We start from the raw sequence: 18,528 nt of genomic DNA, 5'->3' as shown, positions 1-18,528 counted from the left end.
TGAAGATTTAGAAATAGAAAGTAAATGTAGCTCAATTGCAGAAATTAAAAGATAGATTGTAGATATTAGGAGTGGAGGAGACTAGAAAACAAGTCTATATCTCAAATCCTTCCTTGATCCAGCAAGAATAATTGCAAAAGAAAATAGAAAAATAAATTGCAGAAGAAATAAAAGGATGAAAGCAGTAAACAGAAATTGAATTATGCAGAAAGAGTAAACAAGAGATCTCAAGGTGAGATTGAAACATAACTTCTTCAATTCTCCACCCAAGATCCAAAGTAAGAAGTCAAGAGTGCTCAAGCAAGAACAAGAAAGAAGAGAGATCAATTTTCCTCCCCAATTCTCTAAGATCTAGAATCAGAATGAAAACTCTCCCAAAACTACCAAAAAGAAAAGTTCAAAAGTAAGGTAAAAATCTAAAAGTAAAGAAAAAGGTAAAAGGTCCTCTCTAAATCAAACTAACTTCTATTTATACACCTTCTATTTTTGGATTTTAGAATTTACAATGGGCTTTTTAATTTGGTGAAGAATTGAATTATATTGGATTTTTAATTGAATTTCCAACCCAAATGTTGCTCCTAGTAGAGTGCTCTGCTCTTGTGGAGAGCGCAGCATTGGGCTTCACTTCTTGGTTCCTTTGTAGCGTGCCAAGCCTTGGGTGCATCAGGATAGCGCTTCGCTCTTGTGGAGAGCGCAGCATTGCTGCCTTGGTGCTGTCCTGCGCGTGCAAGTCCTCCCTAGCCGTGTCAAGTTATTGCTTGAAGAGTAGCACTCAGCTCTTGGTGAGAGCGCAGCACTCCCTTTGCTTTGGTGAGGTCCCAAGTTCAAATCCTTGGGGAAGCATTGCTGGCCAATTTCTTTTGTGAAGGAAAGCAAGCTAGCGCATGCTTTGAGTGGGGCGTCCTTGGTTCGAATCCTTGTGAGTGCACTTAAGCCAATTTTGGCTTATTTTCTTGCAAGGGTAGCGCCTTTTCCCCCCTTTTGGTCATGGGTTCGACCCTTGTGGCTTTCACTAACAAAACTTTTCCTTGAATTAATTTTTGGGAGGAGCCCGATAATGCTCTTGACTAGAGCGCAGTACTATATCTCTCCCCCTCTTTCCTGGTTCAAAAATAGTGCTCAGCTTTCAAGGAGAGCGCAGCATCCAAGCCTTGCTTCCTTGGTTCATTGTTGTGCTCCCTTGGAGAGCATTGTGCTCTTGGGGAGAGCACTGTAGCTTCCTCCCTTGATATGCCACGCTTCTTTGTTACTTTTGCCATGCTTTTCTCTTCCTTGGGCCACGCTTCTTAGGCCATGCTTTCTTGTTTTTTTTTTTACTTTTCTTCACCTACAAGTAATCAAAACAACCAATCAAAGTATCACAAAATTCACAAAGCCTAAAACTCATTTAAAAACCATTTAATTTTAGCTTAAACTTCATGATTTTGTGTCAATTAAAGGGTGGTTGATTGATTCAAATAAACCATGCAATTCCACTCCAAATTACTTACTTATAATGCAAGAAAGTGCATAAAAACTAGTGAAACTAGTGAAATTAGCTTGGAAAATAAGCATATGATGACTTGTCATCAGGGATCCTTCTTCAATTTCAACTGGGATCATTGCCTCGATTTCATAAGCCAGTTGGAAGGGTGATTCCCTCATATTGGAATGTGGAGTTGTCCGATATGCCCATAGGACTTGTGGGAGCTCTTCAGCCTAGGCTCCCTTTGCGCCTTGTAATCTCCGTTTTAACCCGGCTAGTATGACTTTGTTGGCAGCTTCTGGTTGTCCATTAGCTTTTGGGTGTTCTATGGATGTGAATGGGTGCTTTATTTTCAAGTCCGCTACCATCTTCTTAAAGCCTGTGTCTGTGAATTGAGTGTCATTGTCTGTGGTGATGGAGGAAGGAACCCCAAACCTTGTAACAATGTTTCTGTATAAGAATTTTCGACTTCTTTAAGCAGTGGCATTAGCTAGGGGCTCTGCCTCAATCCATTTTGTGAAGTAATATACCCCTACAATGAGGAACTTGACTTATCCCGATCCTTGGGGAAAGGGTCCGAGGAGGTCGAGTCCCCACTTTGCAAATGGCCAAGGTGATGTCATGCTGATGAGCTCCTCTGGTGGGGCGATGTGGAAATTAGCGTGCTTTTGACATGGTGGGCATGTCATTACGAACTCGATTGCTTCTTTTTGTATGGTCGGCTAAAAGAATCCTGCCTGGAGTACCTTTTTGGAAAGAGCTCGTACCCCCAGATGGTTGCTGCACATGCTGCTGTGTACTTCTTCTAGGACTTTCCTTGTATTAGAAGTCGGTACACATTTTAGGAGGGGTGTTGAGATTCCTCTCCTATATAATATGTCGCCTATTGTGGTGTAGTACTGTGTCTCTGGTATTAGTCTCTGATTAGCGGATAATTTATACGCTTTTGAGCATTGTTTTTATGTAGTTTTTAGTATGATTTAGTTAGTTTTTAGTATATAATTATTAGTTTTTATAAAAAAATCTCATTTCTGGACTTTACTATGAGTTTGTGTGTTTTTCTGTGATTTCAGGTATTTTCTGGCTGAAATTGAGGGACCTGAGCAAAAATCTGATTCAGAGGCTGAAAAAGGACTATAGATGCTGTTGGATTTTGACCTCCCTGCACTCGAAATAGATTTTCTTGAGCTACAGAAACCCAATTGGTGCGCTCTCTATTGCGTTGGAAAGTAGATATCTTGGGCTTTCTGGCAATGTATCATAGTTCATTCTTTTCTCGAGATTTTATGGCCCAAACTGCCGTTCCAAGTCAGCATAAAAATTATAGCGTAAAACACCTAAACTGGCATAAAAGCTGGAGTTAAACTCCCAAACTGGCACCCGAGCTGGCGTTTAACTCCAAGAAAAGCCTATGCACGTGAAAGCTTTAATGCTCAGCCCAAGCACACACCAAGTGGGCCCCATAAGTGGATTTCTGCATCATTAACTTATTTCTGTAAACCCTAGGTAACTAGTTTATTATAAATAGAACTTTTCTCTATTGTATTGGATGTCTTGGTTATTCTGGTTCCCCCTTTGGGACCAAAACCAAAGAACACCATTATCACTTATGTATTTTCAACGGTGGAGTTTCTACACCTCGTAGATTAAGGTGTGGAGCTCTGCTGCTCCTCATGAATTAATGCAAAGTACTATTGTTCTTCTATTCAATTCAAGCTTATTCTTATTCTAAGATATTCACTCGTACTTCAACCTGATGAATGTGATGATCCGTGACACTTATCATCATTCTCACTTATGAAGGCGTGCTTGACAACCACTTCCATTCTAAGTGCAATAGCTTGAGTGTATATCTCTTGGCCTCCTGTTTCACGACGCATGGTTGCCTCTCTGACAACAGAGCCTTCTATTCCGTGAGATCAGAGTTTTCATGGTATAAGCTAGAATCAATTGGCAGCATTTTTGAGATCCAGAAAGTCTAAACCTTGTCTGTGGTATTCCAAGTAGGATATGGGATGGGATGACTGTGATGAGCTTCAAACTCGTGAGTGCTGTGCGTAGTGACAGTGCGCAAAAGGATCAATGGTTCTTATTCCGACATGACCGAGAACCGACAGCTGATTAGCCATGCGGGAAACCGTAGAGGACCATTTTCACTGAGAGGACAGATGGTAGCTGATGCACGAATTTGTAATCCGTACAACTAACCAGCAAGTGCACTGGGTCGTCCAAGTAATACCTTACGTGAGTAAGGGTCGATCCCACGGAGATTATTGGTTTGAAGCAATCTATGTTTATTTTATTAATCCTAGTCAGGATGCCAATAAGATTAATTGGATTTAATGATAAGAAGTCAAAGTATTTGGAATAAGGAAGTGTACTTTTTAATGAAGAACATATTGGAGTTTTGGAGATGCTTTGTCCTCTGAACTTCAACTCTTCCTTGAAATCCTTTTCCCACACGCAAGGTTCCTTCCATGGCAAGCTCTATGTAGGGTGTCACCGTTGTCAATGGCTACTTCCCATCCTCTCAGTGAAAACGTTCCTATGCTCTGTCACAGCACGGCTAATCATCTGTCGGTTTTCAATCAGGTTGGAATAGAATCCATTGATTCTTTTGCGTCTGTCACTAACGCCCAGCCTTCAGGAGTTTGAAGCTCGTCACAGTCATTCAATCCCAGAATCCTACTCGAAATACCACAGACAAGGTTTAGACTTTCCGGATTCTCATGAATGCCGCCATCAATCTGGCTTATACCACAAAGATTCTGGTAATGGAATCTAAGAGATACTCATTCAATCTGATGTAGAACGGAGGTGGTTGTCAGGCACACGTTCATGGATTGAGGAAGGTGATGAGTGTCACGGATCATCACCTTCTTCATAATTAAGCGCGAATGAACATCTTAGATCAGAACAAGCGTGTTTGAATGGAAAACAAAGGAATTGTATTAATTCATCGAGACGCTGCAGAGCTCCTCACCCCCAACAATGGAGTTTAGAGACTCATGCCATCAAAAAGTATGTAATTCAGATCTTAAAATGTCATGAGGTACAAGATAAGTCTCTAAAAGTTGTTTAAATAGTAAACTAGTAACCTAGGTTTACAAAATATGAGTAAACTAAGATAATTGGTGCAGAAATCCACTTCTGGGGCCCACTTGGTGTGTGCTGGGGCTGAGACTAAAGCTATCCACGAGTTGAGGCCTTTCTTGGAGTTGAACTCCAAGTTATAACGTGTTTTGGGCGTTCAACTCCGGATCATGACGTTTTTCTGGCGTTTAACTCCAGACAGCTGCATGTACTTGGCGTTAAATGCAAAGTTACGTCATCTATCTTCGCGCAAAGTATGGACTATTATATATTGCTGGAAAGTCCTGGATGTCTACTTTCCAACGCCGTTGAGAGCGCGCCAATTGGACTCCTGTAGCTCCAAAAAATCCATTTCGAGTGCAGGGAGGTCAGGATCCAACAGCATCAGCAGTCCTTTTTCAGCCTAACTCAGATTTTTGCTCAGCTCCCTCAATTTCAGCCAGAAAATACCTGAAATCACAGAAAAACACACAAACTCATAGTAAAGTCCAGAAATATGATTTTTGCCTAAAAAGTAATAATATTCTACTAAAAATTAATTAAAACATACTAAAATCTACATGAAATTACCCCCAAAAAGCGTATAAAATATCCGCTCATCAGTAGCCATTGACAATGGTGATCCTCAACATACAGCTTGCCATGGAAAGGAGTCCGCATGACTGGATGAAAGCAGTAGGAAAGCAAAGATTCAGGAGGGATAAAGCATCTTCATACGCTTATCTGAAATTTCCACCAATGAATTACATAAGTATTTCTATCCTATTTTATGTTCTATTTCGTTCTTTTAATTATCAAAATCATATAACCATTTGAATCCGCCTGACTGAGATTTACAAGATGACCATAGCTTGCTTCAAGCCGACAATCTCTGCGGGATCGACCCTTACTCACGTAAGGTATTACTCGGACGACCCAGTGCACTTTCTGGTCAGCTGCACAAAGTTGTGTATCACAATTTCGTGTACCAAGTTTTTGGCGCTGTTGCCGGGGATTGTTCGAGTTTGGACAACTGACGGTTCATCTTGTTGCTTAGGTTAGGTATTTTTCTTTTTATTTTGTTCTTCAGAATTTTTAAGAATGAATTCTAGAGTTTCAGATGATGCTTTTATCATCATAGGAGCCATGATTCCTAGAATTCTTATTAAAAATTTTGAGTTTCTTATTTTCTTTTTCCAAATAATTTTCGAAAAAAAATTACAAAAAAAATTTAATAAAATCATAAAAATAAAAAATATTTTGTGTTTCTTGTTTGAGTCTAGTGTCAAATCTTAAGTTTGGTGTCAATTGCATGTTTCTATTTTTCTTACATTTTTCGAAAAATATATGCATTGTGTTCTTCATTGATCTTCAAGTTTTTCATGTGCATTCTCAACTTGTTAGTGTCTCTAGTATGAAAATTTCTAAGTTTGGTATCTTCCATATCTTTCTTTTCTTAAAAACTTTAAAAAATATGTTCTTGATGTTCATCATGATCTTCAAAGTGTTCTTGGTGTTCATCTTGACATTCAAAGTGTTCTTGCATGCATTATCTGTTTGATTCTAATTTTTCATGATTAGTTCCATTTTGTTGTTTTTCTTTCCCCTCATTAAAAATTCAAAAAATTTTCAAAATTATGTCTTTTCAAGTCAATAATACAGAGAGTTGAAGATTCAGAACATACAGCAGAAGAATCATAGAGAAAAAGCTGGGCGTTCAAAACGCCCAGTGAAGAAGGAATTCTGGCGTTTAAACGCTAGCTAGTATCCATTCTGGCGTTTAATGCCAGGATAGCACCAAGGAGGTAGTTTTGTTTTCAATTCAAATCTTTTTCAATTTTTCAAGTTTTAAAACTAATTTTTCAAAATCTTATCTTTTCCATATCCTCTCTTATCAATCATATCTTTTTCAAAATCAAATCTTTTTCATTTTTCTTTTAATATTTTCAAAAATCCTTGCTAACAATTAATGTTGTGATTCAAAAATCTCAAGTATGTTACTTTCTTGTTAAGAAAGGTTCAATATTTGAATTTTAGAATCATATCTTTTAATTTCTTGTTAGCCATGTCATAAATTTTTAAAAATCAAATCTTTTCAATCATATCTTCTTAAAATCATATCTTTTTCAATCAAATCTTTTTCTCAATGACATCTTTTTAAATTCTAATTTCAAAATCTCTTTCTAACTTCTTATCTTTTCAGAATTATTTTCAAATCTTTTCCAACTAATTATTATTTCTTATCTTTTTCAAATCTTTTTTTTATTGTTTTTCAATCATATCTTTTCAAAACTTAATATTTCTTATCTTTTTCAAAACCACTTAACTACTTTTCTCTCTCCAATTTTCGAAAACCACTAACAACTTTTTCAAAATCCTTTTTAATTAACTAATTGTTTTAAACTCTTATTTTATTTTATTAAAAAAATTTCGAAAATTCTCTCTCTCCCATCTCTTTCTATTTAATCACTAACACTCTTCCTTCCTTGATTATTCGGACCCCCTCTCTCTCTATATGTTCAAATTCTTCTTTATCTGCCTCATCCTTCTATTCTTCTTTTCCTCTAACATGTCAAGGAATCTCTATACTGTGATATAGAGGATTCCATACTTTCTTTATTTTTTTCTCTTTCATATGAGTAGGAACAAAGATAAAGGCATTTTTGTTGAATCTAATCCTGAACCTGAAAGGACTCTGAAGAGGAAGCTAAGACAAGCTAAAGCACAACTCTCCAGAGAGGACCTGACGGAAATTTTTGAAAAAGAAGAAGACAATGGCAACCGAAAATAACAACAATGCCAACAATGCAAGGAAAGTGCTTGGTGACTTTATTGCACCAACTCCTGATTTCTATGGGAGAAGCATCTCTATTACTGCCATTGCAGCAAACAACTTTGAGCTTAAGCCTCAATTAGTTTCTCTGATGTAACAGAATTGCAAGTTTCATGGACTTCCATTGGAAGATCCTCATCAGTTCTTGGCTGAATTTTTGCAAATCTGTGACACTGTTAAGACCAATGGAGTTGATCCTAAGGTCTACATACTTATGCTTTTCCCTTTTGCTGTAAGAGACAGAGCTAGTATATGGTTGAACTCACAACCTAGAGACAGCCTAAATTCTTGGGAAAAGCTAGTAAATGACTTCTTAGCTAAATTCTTTCCACCTCAAAAGATGAGTAAGCTTAGAGTGGAAGTTCAAACCTTCAAACAGAAGGAAGGTAAATCCCTCTATGAAGCTTGGGAAAGATACAAGCAATTGATCAGAAGGTGTCCCTCTGACAAGCTTTCAGAATAGAGCATCATAGTTATCTTCTATGATGGGCTGTCTAAGTTATCCAAGATGTCATTGGACCATTCTGCAGGCGGATCTATTTATCTGAAGAAAACACCTGCAAAAGCTCAGGAACTCATTAAAATGGTTGCAAATAACTAGTTCATCTACACTTCTGAAAGAAATCCTGTGAACAATGGGACAACTCAGAAGAAAGGAGTTCTTGAGATTGATACTCTAAATGCCATATTGGCTCAGAACAAATTATTGACTCAGCAAGTCAATATAATTTCTCAGAATCTGACTGGATTGCAAGCTGCATCTGGCAGTGCTAAAGAAGCCTCCTCTGAAGGAGAAGCTTATGACCTTAAGAATCCTGCAATGGAAGAGGTGAATTACATGGGAGAACCCTATGGAAACACCTACAATTCTTCATGGAGGAATTATCCAAATTTCTCATGGAAGGATCAACAAAAGCCTCAACAAGGCTTCAATAACAATAATGGTAGGAGAAACAGGTTTAGCAATAGCAAACCTTTCCCATCATCTCCTCAGCAACAAACAGAGAATTTTGAGCAAAATCGTTCTGGCTTAGCAACCATAGTCTTTGATCTATTTAAGACCACACTAAGTTTCATTAATGAAACAAGGTCCTCCATTAGAAATTTGGAGGCACAAGTAGGTCAACTGAGTAAAAAGGTTATTGAAATTCCTCCTAGCACTCTCCCAAGCAATACAGAAGAAAATCCCAAGAGAGAGTGCAAGGTCATAACCATGACCAACATGGCCGAACCTGGAGAGAGTGAAAAGGTAGTGATTTCCAGTGAGGAAGACCTCATGGGGCGTCCACTGACAAATAGGGAGTTCCCTCATGAGGAACCAAAGGAATCTGAGGCTCATCTAGAGACCATAGAGATTCCACTGAAGTTCCTATTACCATTCATGAGCTCTGAAGAATATTCTTCTTCTGAAGAATATGAAGTTACTACTGAAGAGAAAATTACTCGGTACCTTGGAGCAATCATGAAGCTGAATGCCAAGTTATTTGGTAATACGACTTGGGAGAATGAACCTCCATTGCTCATTAATGAACTAAACACCTTGACTCAGCTGAAGATACCACAAAAGAAATCGGATCCCGGAAGGTTCTTAATACCTTGCACCAGAGGCACCATGACCTTTGAGAAGGCTTTGTGTGACCGGGGGTCAGGCATAAACCTTATGCCACTCTCTGTAATGGAGAAACTAGGGATCTTTGAGGTACAACCTCCAAGAATCTCACTGGAGATGGTAGACAATTCAAAGAAACATGCTTATGGACTTGTAAAGGATGTTTTGGTAAAGGTTGAAGGCCTTTACATCCCTGCTGACTTTATAATCCTGGACACTGGGAAGAACAAGGATGAATCCATCATTCTTGGAAGACCTTTCCTAGCCACAGCAAAAACTGTGATTGATGTTAACAGAGGAGAATTGGTCCTTCAAGTGAATGAGGACTACCTTGTGTTTAAGGCTCACGGATCTCCCTCTGCAACCATGGAGAGGAAGCACGAAGAGCTTCTCACAATACAGAGTCAACCAAAGCCCCCACATTCAAGCTCTAAGTTTGGTGTTTGGAGGCCCCAACCATGCTCTGAATATCTGTAAAGCTCCATGAGAGCTCACTGTCAAGCTATTGACATTAAAGAAGCGCTTATTGGGAGGTAATCCAATTTTTATTTATCAATGTTAAATTTCCATTTTCCATTGTTATTTTATGTTTTCTTTAGGTTGATGATCATGTAGAGTCATAAAAACAACTGCAAAAATCAAAGCAAATTAAAAAATAGCATTAAAAATAGCACACCCTAGGCAGGAGCTTACTGGCATTTAAACGCCAGTAAGGGTAGCAGAATGGGCGTTAAACACCCAGTTTGGCACCATTCTGGGCGTTTAACGCTAGAAAGAGAAGAAAATCTGGTGTTTAATGCTAAGAATGGGCAGTAACCTGGCGTTTAACGCCAGGATTAGCACTAAGAGGGCGTTTACACGCCAGAATGGTGCAGATATGAGAAATCCTTGACACCTCAGGATCTGTGGACCCCACAGAATCTCCACTACCTCAACTCAGTCTCTCTCTTCTTCACACATTCCAATAACCCCCTTCCCCAAATACCCCTCACCAATCACATCCATTACCCTTCCCCAAATACCCTTCACCAATCACCTCCATCCACTATTTCCCCAAAACCCCACCTACCTCAACATTCAAATTCACATCCTTTCCCTCCCAAACCCAACCCTAATACATGGCAACCCTCTCTCTCTACTTCTATATAAACCCCTCATCCCTCCTTCATTTTCACACATCATAAATACTTCTTCTTCCCCTTGGCCGAACCACTCATACCTCTTCATCTCCTCTACTTCTTCTTCTTCTCCGTCCTTCTCTCTTTCTTTGCTCGAGGACGAGCAAACATTGTAAGTTTTGTGTTGGAAAAAGCGTTGCTTTTTGTTTTCAATAACCATTAATGGCACCTAAGGCCGAAGAAACCTCTAGAAAGAGGAAGGGGAAGACAATTGCTTCCAACTTCGAGTCACGAGAGATGGAGATATTCATCTCAAAAGCCCATCACTAGAAAGAGGATGGAGCAAATAAGAGAGCCCACTCATGGACCTCAACAAGAGCATGAGAAATTCCCTCATCAAGAAATCCCTGGGATGCCTCAAGGGATACATTTTCCTCCACACAACTATTGGGAACAACTAAGCATGGAGCACCAAAAGCACTCCATTATCCTCCATGAAATCAGAAAGGACCAAAGAGCCATGAGGGAGGAGCAACAAAGGCAAGAAAGAGGCATTGAGGAGCTCAAGCACTCTATAGGATCTTCAAGAAGAAGAACTAGCCGCCATCACTAAGCTGGACCCGTTCTTTGATTTCCTTGTTCTTATTTTTCTATTTTTTTATTTTTATGCTTGATGTTTTGTCTATGTTTGTGTCTTTATTACATGATCATTAGTGTCTCGTGTCTATGTCTTGAAGTTATGAATAATTCCATGAATCCTTCACCTTTCTTAAAAAAATTATTTTAATTACAAAAGAACAAGAAGTACATGAATTTTGAATTCTATCTTGAAATTGGTTTAATTATGTTTATGTGGTGGCAATACTTTTTGTTTTCTGAATGAATGCTTGAACAGTGCATATTTTTTATAGTGAACTTTATGAATGTTAAAATTGTTGGCTCTTGAAAGAATGATGAACAAAGAGAAATGTTATTGATAATCTGAAAAATCAGGAAATTGATTCTTGAAGCAAGAAAAAGCAGTGAAAAAGAAAAAAAAAAGTAGCGAAAAAAAGGCGAGAAAGAAAAAAAAAGAAAAAGAGAAAGCAAGTAGAAAAAGCCAATAGCCCTTTAAACCAAAAGGCAAGGGTAAAGAGGATCCAAGGCTTTGAGCATTAATGGATAGGAGGGCCCAAAGGAATAAAATCCTGGCCTAAGCGGCTAAATCAAGCTGTCCCTAACAATGTGCTTGTGTCATGAAGGTTCACGTGAAAAGCTTGATACTGAGTGGTTAAAGTCGTGATCCAAAACAAAAGAGTGTGCTTAAGAACTCTAGACACCTCTAACTGGAGACTTTAGCAAAGCTGAGTCACAATCTGAAAAGGTTCACCCAGTTATGTGTCTGTGGCATTTATGTATCCGATGGTAATACTGGAAAACAAAGTGCTTAGGGTCACGACCAAGACTCATAAAATAGATGTGTTCAAGAATCAATATACTGAACTAGGAGAATCTATAACACTATCTAAATTTTGAGTTCCTATAGATGCCAATCATTCTAAATTTCAAAGGATAAAGTGAGATGCCAAAATTATTTTAAAGCAAAAAGCTACTAGCCCCGCTCATAGAATTGGGACTAAGTTTCATTGATATTGTGAGATTCATTGTATATTCTCTTCTTTTTATTCTATTTTGTTTTCAGTTGCTTGGGGACAAGCAACAATTTAAGTTTGGTGTTGTGATGAGCGGATAATTTATACGCTTTTTGGCATTGTTTTTAGGTAGTTTTTAGTATGATTTAGTTAGTTTTTAGTATATAATTATTAGTTTTTATGCAAAAATCATATTTCTAGACTTTACTATGAGTTTGTGTGTTTTTCTATGATTTTAGGTATTTTCTGGCTGAAATTGAGGGTCCTGAGCAAAAATCTGATTCAGAGGCTGAAAAAGGACTATAGATGCTGTTGGATTCTGGCCTCCCTGCACTCGAAATAAATTTTCTGGAGCTACAAAATCCCAATTGGCGCTTTTTCAATTGTGTTAAAAAGTAGACATCTTGGGCTTTCCAACTGTATAATAGTCTATGCTTTGCCCGATTTTTGATGGCCCAAACTTGCGTTCGAAGTCAGCATAAAAATTCTGGCGTAAAATGCCTAAAGTGGCATAAAAGCTAGAGTTAAACGGCTAAACTGGCACCCGAGCTGGTGTTTAACTCCAAGAAAAGTCTATGCACGTGAAGGCTTCAATGCTCAGCCCAACACACACCAAGTGGGCCCCGAAAGTGGATTTCTGCATCATTTACTTATTTCTGTAAACCCTAGGTTACTAGTTTATTATAAATAGAACTTTTCTCTATTGTATTAGACATCTTGGTTATTCTGGTTCCCCCTCTGGGGTTGAAACCAATGAACACCATTATCACTTGTGTATTTTTAATGGTGGAGTTTCTACACCTCATAGATTAAGGTGTGGAGCTCTACTGCTCTTCATGAATTAATACAAAGTACTATTGTTCTTCTATTCAATTCAAGCTTATTCTTATTCTAAGATATTCACTCATACATCAACCTGATGAATGTGATGATCTGTGACACTCATCATCATTCTCACTTATGAACGCGTACCTGACAACCACCTCCATTCTAATTACAATAGCTTGAGTATGTATCTCTTGGCCACTTGGTTCACGACGCATGGTTACCTTTCCTGACAACAGAGCCTTCCATTCCGTGAGATCAGAGTCTTTATGGAATAAGCTAGAATCAATTGGCAGCATTCTTGAGATCCGAAAAGTCTAAACCTTGTCTATGGTATTTCGAGTAGGATCTGGGATGGGATGAGTGTGACGAGCTTCAAACTCGCGAGTGCTGGGCATAGTGACAGTGCGCAAAAGGATCAATGGATCTTATTCCAACATGATCGAGAATCAACAGTTGATTAGCCATGCGGGAAACCGTAGAGGACCATTTTCACAGAGAGGACGGATGGTAGCTGGTGCACGAATTTGTAATCCGTACAACTAACCAGCAAGTGCACTGGGTCGTCCAAGTAATACCTTACGTGAGTAAGGGTCGATCCCACGGAGATTATTGGTTTGAAGCAAGCTATGTTTATTTTATTGATCTTAGTCAGGATACCAATAGGGTTAATTGGATTTAATTGTAAGAAGTCAAAGTATTTGGAATAAGGAATTGTTACTTTATTAATGAAGAATATGTTGGAGCTTTGGAGATGCTTTGTCCTCTGAATTTCTGCAATGTAATATTCAACTCAATTGTTTGTAAAGTACCATCCATGGCAAGCTGTATGTAGGGTGTCACCATTGTCAGTGGCTACTTCCCATCCTCTCAGTGAAAACGGTCCAGATGCTCTGTCACAGCACGGCTAATCAGCTGTTGGTTCTCGATCATGTTGGAATAGGATCCATTGATCCTTTTGCGTTTGTCATCACGCCCAGCAATTGCGAGTTTGAAGCTTGTCACAGCCATTCAATCATTGAATCCTACTCGGAATACCACAGACAAGGTTTAGACTTTCCGGATCCTCAAGAGTGGCCGCCATCAGTTCAAGCTTATACCATGAAGATTCTGATTAAAGAAGCTAAGAGATGCTCATTCAATCTAATGTAGAACGGAGGTGTTTGTCAGGCACACGTTCATGGATTGAGGAAGGTGATGAGTGTCATGGATCATCACCTCCTTCACAATTAAGCGCGAATGAACATCTTAGATAGGAACACACACACGTTTGAATGAAACAGAAACAGTTGCATTAATTCATTGAGACGCTGCAGAGCTCCTCACCCCCAACAATGGAGTTTAGAGACTCATGCCGTCAAAGTGTATAAAATTCAGATCTGAAAATGTCATGAGGTACAGGATAAGTCTCTAAAAGTTGTTTAAATAGTAAACTAGTAACCTAGGTTTACAAAATATGAGTAAACTAAGATAATTGGTGCAGAAATCCACTTCTGGGGCCCACTTGGTGTGTGCTGGGGCTGAGACTAAAGCTATCCACGAGCTGAGGCTTTTCTTGGAGTTGAACTCCAAGTTATAACGTGTTTTGGGCGTTCAACTCCGGATCATGACGTGTTTCTGGCGTTTAACTCCAGACAGCAGCATGAACTTGGCGTTCAACGCCAAGTTACGTCATCTATCTTCGCGCAAAGTATGGACTATTATATATTGCTGGAAAGTCCTGGATGTCTACTTTCCAACGCCGTTGAGAGCGCGCCAATTGGACTCCTGTAGCTCCAAAAAATCCATTCCGAGTGCAGGGAGGTCAGAATCCAACAACATCAGCAGTCCTTTTTCAGCCTAACTCAGATTTTTGCTCAGCTCCCTCAATTTCAGCCAGAAAATACCTGAAATCACAGAAAAAAACACAAACTCATAGTAAAGTCTAGAAATATGATTTTTGCCTAAGAACTAATAATATTTTACTAAAAACTAATTAAAACATGCTAAAATCTACATGAAATTACCCCCAAAAAGCGTATAAAATATCCGCTCATCACAACACCAAACTTAAACTGTTGCTTGTCCCCAAGCAACTAGATGAACAAAAATAGGATAAAAAGAATTTAAGGAGTAATAAAATCTCTGAGTTTTAAGTGAAGCTCAGATTCTAATTTAGATGAGCGGGGCTAGTAGCTTTTTGTTTCTGAACAGTTTTGGCATCTCCCTTTATCCTTTGAAATTCAGAATGATTGGCATCCATAGGAACTCATAATTCAGATAGTATTATTGATTCTCCTAGTGTAGTATGTTGATTCTTGAACACAGTTACTTTATGAGTCTTGGCCGTGGCCCTAAGCACTTTGTTTTCCAGTATTACCACCGGATACATAAATGCCACAGACACATGACTGGGTGAACCTTTTCAGATTGTGACTCAGCTTTGCTAAAGTCCCCAGTTAGAGGTGTCCAGAGCTCTTAAGCACACTCTTTTTGCTTTGGATCATGACTTTAACCACTCAGTCTCAAGCTTTTCACTTGGACCTGCATGCCACAAGTACATGGTTAGGGACAGCTTGATTTAGCCGCTTAGGCCTGGAATTACTTCCTTGGGCCTCCTATCCACTGATGCTCAAAGCCTTGGATCCTTTTCACCCTTGCCTTTTGGTTTTAAGGGCTATTGGCTTTTTCTTTTTTCTTGATCCAATGATTTCTTGTAAAAGTTTTTTTTTTCACTGCTTTTTCTTGCTTCAAGAATCAAATTCATGATTTTTCAGATCATCAATAACATTTTTCTTTTTCATCATTCTTTCAAGAGCCAACAATTTTAACATTCATAAACAACAAGATAAAAAATATGCAATGTTCAAGCATTCATTCAGAAGACAAAAAGTATTGCCACCACATATAAATAATTAGAATTTTTCTTATTAAGAACTCGAAAAAAATTATTGCCTCTTTATTCTAAAAATCTACTATTTTATTCATGTTTGATGATGATGAGAAAAATAAATTATAACTTAATTGGAATTAAAATCAAAGTAGAGATACTAATTACTACTACTAATATATAACTTCTAAGGTAAATTTCTAATAAGAACAGTTATCATAGAGTTAAGGTAAAGATTAGAACTCAACGACCTTTATTTTGGGAAGTGGATGTTCCTCTAGTCTGTGGGGTGCTTGGTCCTTCAATATATAATTTCTGACGCTTCAGTTCCTTCAAGTCACATCCTTGCTCTTCCTGTTCCCTTAGGTGCCATGATCTTGATGAGTTTTAGCTCAGTGATCATGGCAAATCACACCAAACTTAGAGGTTTGCTTGTCCTCAAGCAAAAGAAAGGATAGGAGAGGAATAGAGGGAGAGGCAATCTCGAAATTCAAAAGATATGATGAGTTTGAAAAAGATTTGAAAAGAGTTGGATTGGAAAAAGATTTGTGTTTATGGATTAAGATATATTTGATATTTTTGAAAAAAGGATTTTAGAAATTAGGATTAAAATTTTTTTTTAAGGATGACATTTTGAAACATGTTTATGCAAGAAATCATAAATTGAAACATAAAAATTTAGAAAATTTGTGAAGAAAAACGAATTTTACCTCCTCCCCACCATCCTGGCGTTAAACGCCCAAATGCTGCATGTTTTGGGCGTTTAACGCCCAATTGCTGCTTCTCCTGGGCGTTCAACGCCCAGCTGTTGCTTCTTTCTAGCGTTGAACGCCAGGAAGTCCTTTGTCACTGGGCATTTTTATAAACGCCCAGGATGCTGTAATTCTGGCGTTAAACGCCCAGAAGGTGCTTCTTTCTAGCATTCAATGCCAGAAGATGCTCCTTTCTGGCGTTTAACGCCCAGATGGCTACTCTTACTGGCGTTGAACGCCCAACGGGTGCTTCTTTTGTGCGTTCAACGCCCAAAATGTTTCTTACTGGCTTTTTCACGCCAGTGAGCTTCCAAATTCCCTTGTAACTCTGTGAATCCAATCAATTGCTATTTTACCTTGAAGATACTTTGACATATACCTGTAAAAATCAATTAATTAATCAAAACGAATAAAATTAAATTTTGTGATTGGCTGGGTTGCCTCCCAGCAAGCGCTTCTTTAATGTCGTTAGCTGGACTATTACTGAGCTTTAATTAAGTCTCAGTTTTGAGCATTCTTGCTCAAAATTGCTTTCAAGATAATGTTTAACTCTCTGTCCATTAACAATGAACTTTTTGTTAGAGTCATTATCCTGAAGCTCTACGTATCCATATGGTGATACACTTGTAATCACATATGGACCTCTCCACCGAGATTTTAATTTCCCGGGGAATAATTCGAGCCTAGAATTAAATAGCAGAACTTTCTGCCCTGGCTCAAAGACTCTGGATGACAATTTCTTATCATGCCATCTTTTTGCTTTCTCTTTGTAAATTTTTGCATTCTCGAAAGCATTGAGTCTAAATTCCTCTAGCTCATTTAACTGGATCAATCGTTTTTCTCCAGCTAACTTGGCATCAAGGTTTAGGAATCTAGTTGCCCAGTAGGCTTTGTGTTCCAGTTCCACTGGTAAGTGACATGCCTTTCCATACACAAGCTGGTATGGAGAGGTCCCTATAGGGGTCTTGAATGCTGTTCTGTATGCCCACAGAGCATCATCCAAGCTTCTTGCCCAATCCCTTCTACGGTTAATTACAGTCCGTTCCAGGATTTTTTTGAGTTCTCTATTTGAGACTTTAGCTTGCCCATTAGTCTGTGGGTGATATGGAGTGGCTACCCTGTGGCTAACTCCATAACGAACCAAAGCAGAGTAAAGCTGTTTATTGCAGAAATGGGTGCCCCCATCACTGATTAATACTCTAGGGGTACCAAATCTGCTGAAGATGTGTTTCTGGAGGAATTTTAACACTGTTTTAGTGTCATTAGTAGGTGTTGCAATAGCTTCCACCCATTTGGATACATAATCCCACTGCCACCAGAATATAAGTGTTTGAGTATGATGGTGGGAAAGGTCCCATGAAGTCAATGCCCCATACATCAAACAACTCAATCTCCAAGATCCCTTGTTGAGGCATGGTATAACTGTGAGGCAGATTGCCAGATCTTTGGCAACTATCACAATTAAGCACAAACGCTCGGGAATCTTTATAGAGAGTAGGCCAGTAGAAGCCACATTGGAGGACTCTTGTGGCTGTTCGCTCACTTCTAAAATGTCCTCCATACTGTGATCCATGGCAATGCCATAGAATCTTCTGTGCTTCTTCCTTAGGCACACATCTACGGATTACTCCGTCTGCACATCTCTTGAAGAGATATGGTTCATCCCAAAGATAGTACTTTGCATCTGTGATCAATTTCTTTGATTGTAGCCTACTATACTCTTTGGGTATGAATCTCACTGCCTTGTAGTTTGCAATGGACGCCCCTTCTACTGGCTCTATTCGGGACAGGTGATCTGCTACTTGATTCACTGTCCCTTTTCTGTCTCTTATTTCTATATCAAACTCTTGCAGACGCAACACCCATCTGATGAGTCTGGGTTTTGAATCCTGCTTTGTGAGTAGATATTTAAGAGCAGCATGATCAGTGTACACAATCACTTTTGATCCTACTAAATAGGATCTGAATTTGTCAATGGCGTAAACCACTGCAAGTAGCTATTTTTCTGTGGTTGTGTAATTCTTCTGTGCGTCATTTAGAACACGGCTGGCAGAGTAAATGACCTACAGAAGCTTGTCATGCCTCTGTCCCAATACTGCACCAATGGCATGGTCACTGGCATCACACATCAATTCAAATGGTAATGTCCAGTCTGGTGCAGAAATAATTGGTGTTCCGACCAATTTAGCTTTCAGAGTTCAAAGGCCTGCAGACACTCTTTATCAAAGACAAATGGCGTGTCAGCAGCTAGCAGGTTGCTTAGAGGTTTGGCGATTTTTGAAAAATCCTTTATAAACCTCCTATAGAATCCTGCATGCCCCAGAAAGCTTCTGATTGCCTTAACATTGGCAGGT

The sequence above is a fragment of the Arachis hypogaea genome, chromosome 9, assembly GCF_003086295.3.
Source record: "Arachis hypogaea cultivar Tifrunner chromosome 9, arahy.Tifrunner.gnm2.J5K5, whole genome shotgun sequence".
Classification (NCBI taxonomy): domain Eukaryota; kingdom Viridiplantae; phylum Streptophyta; class Magnoliopsida; order Fabales; family Fabaceae; genus Arachis; species Arachis hypogaea.
The sequence above is the reverse complement of the archived record's forward strand: the minus strand, read 5'-3'. Positions refer to the sequence as shown.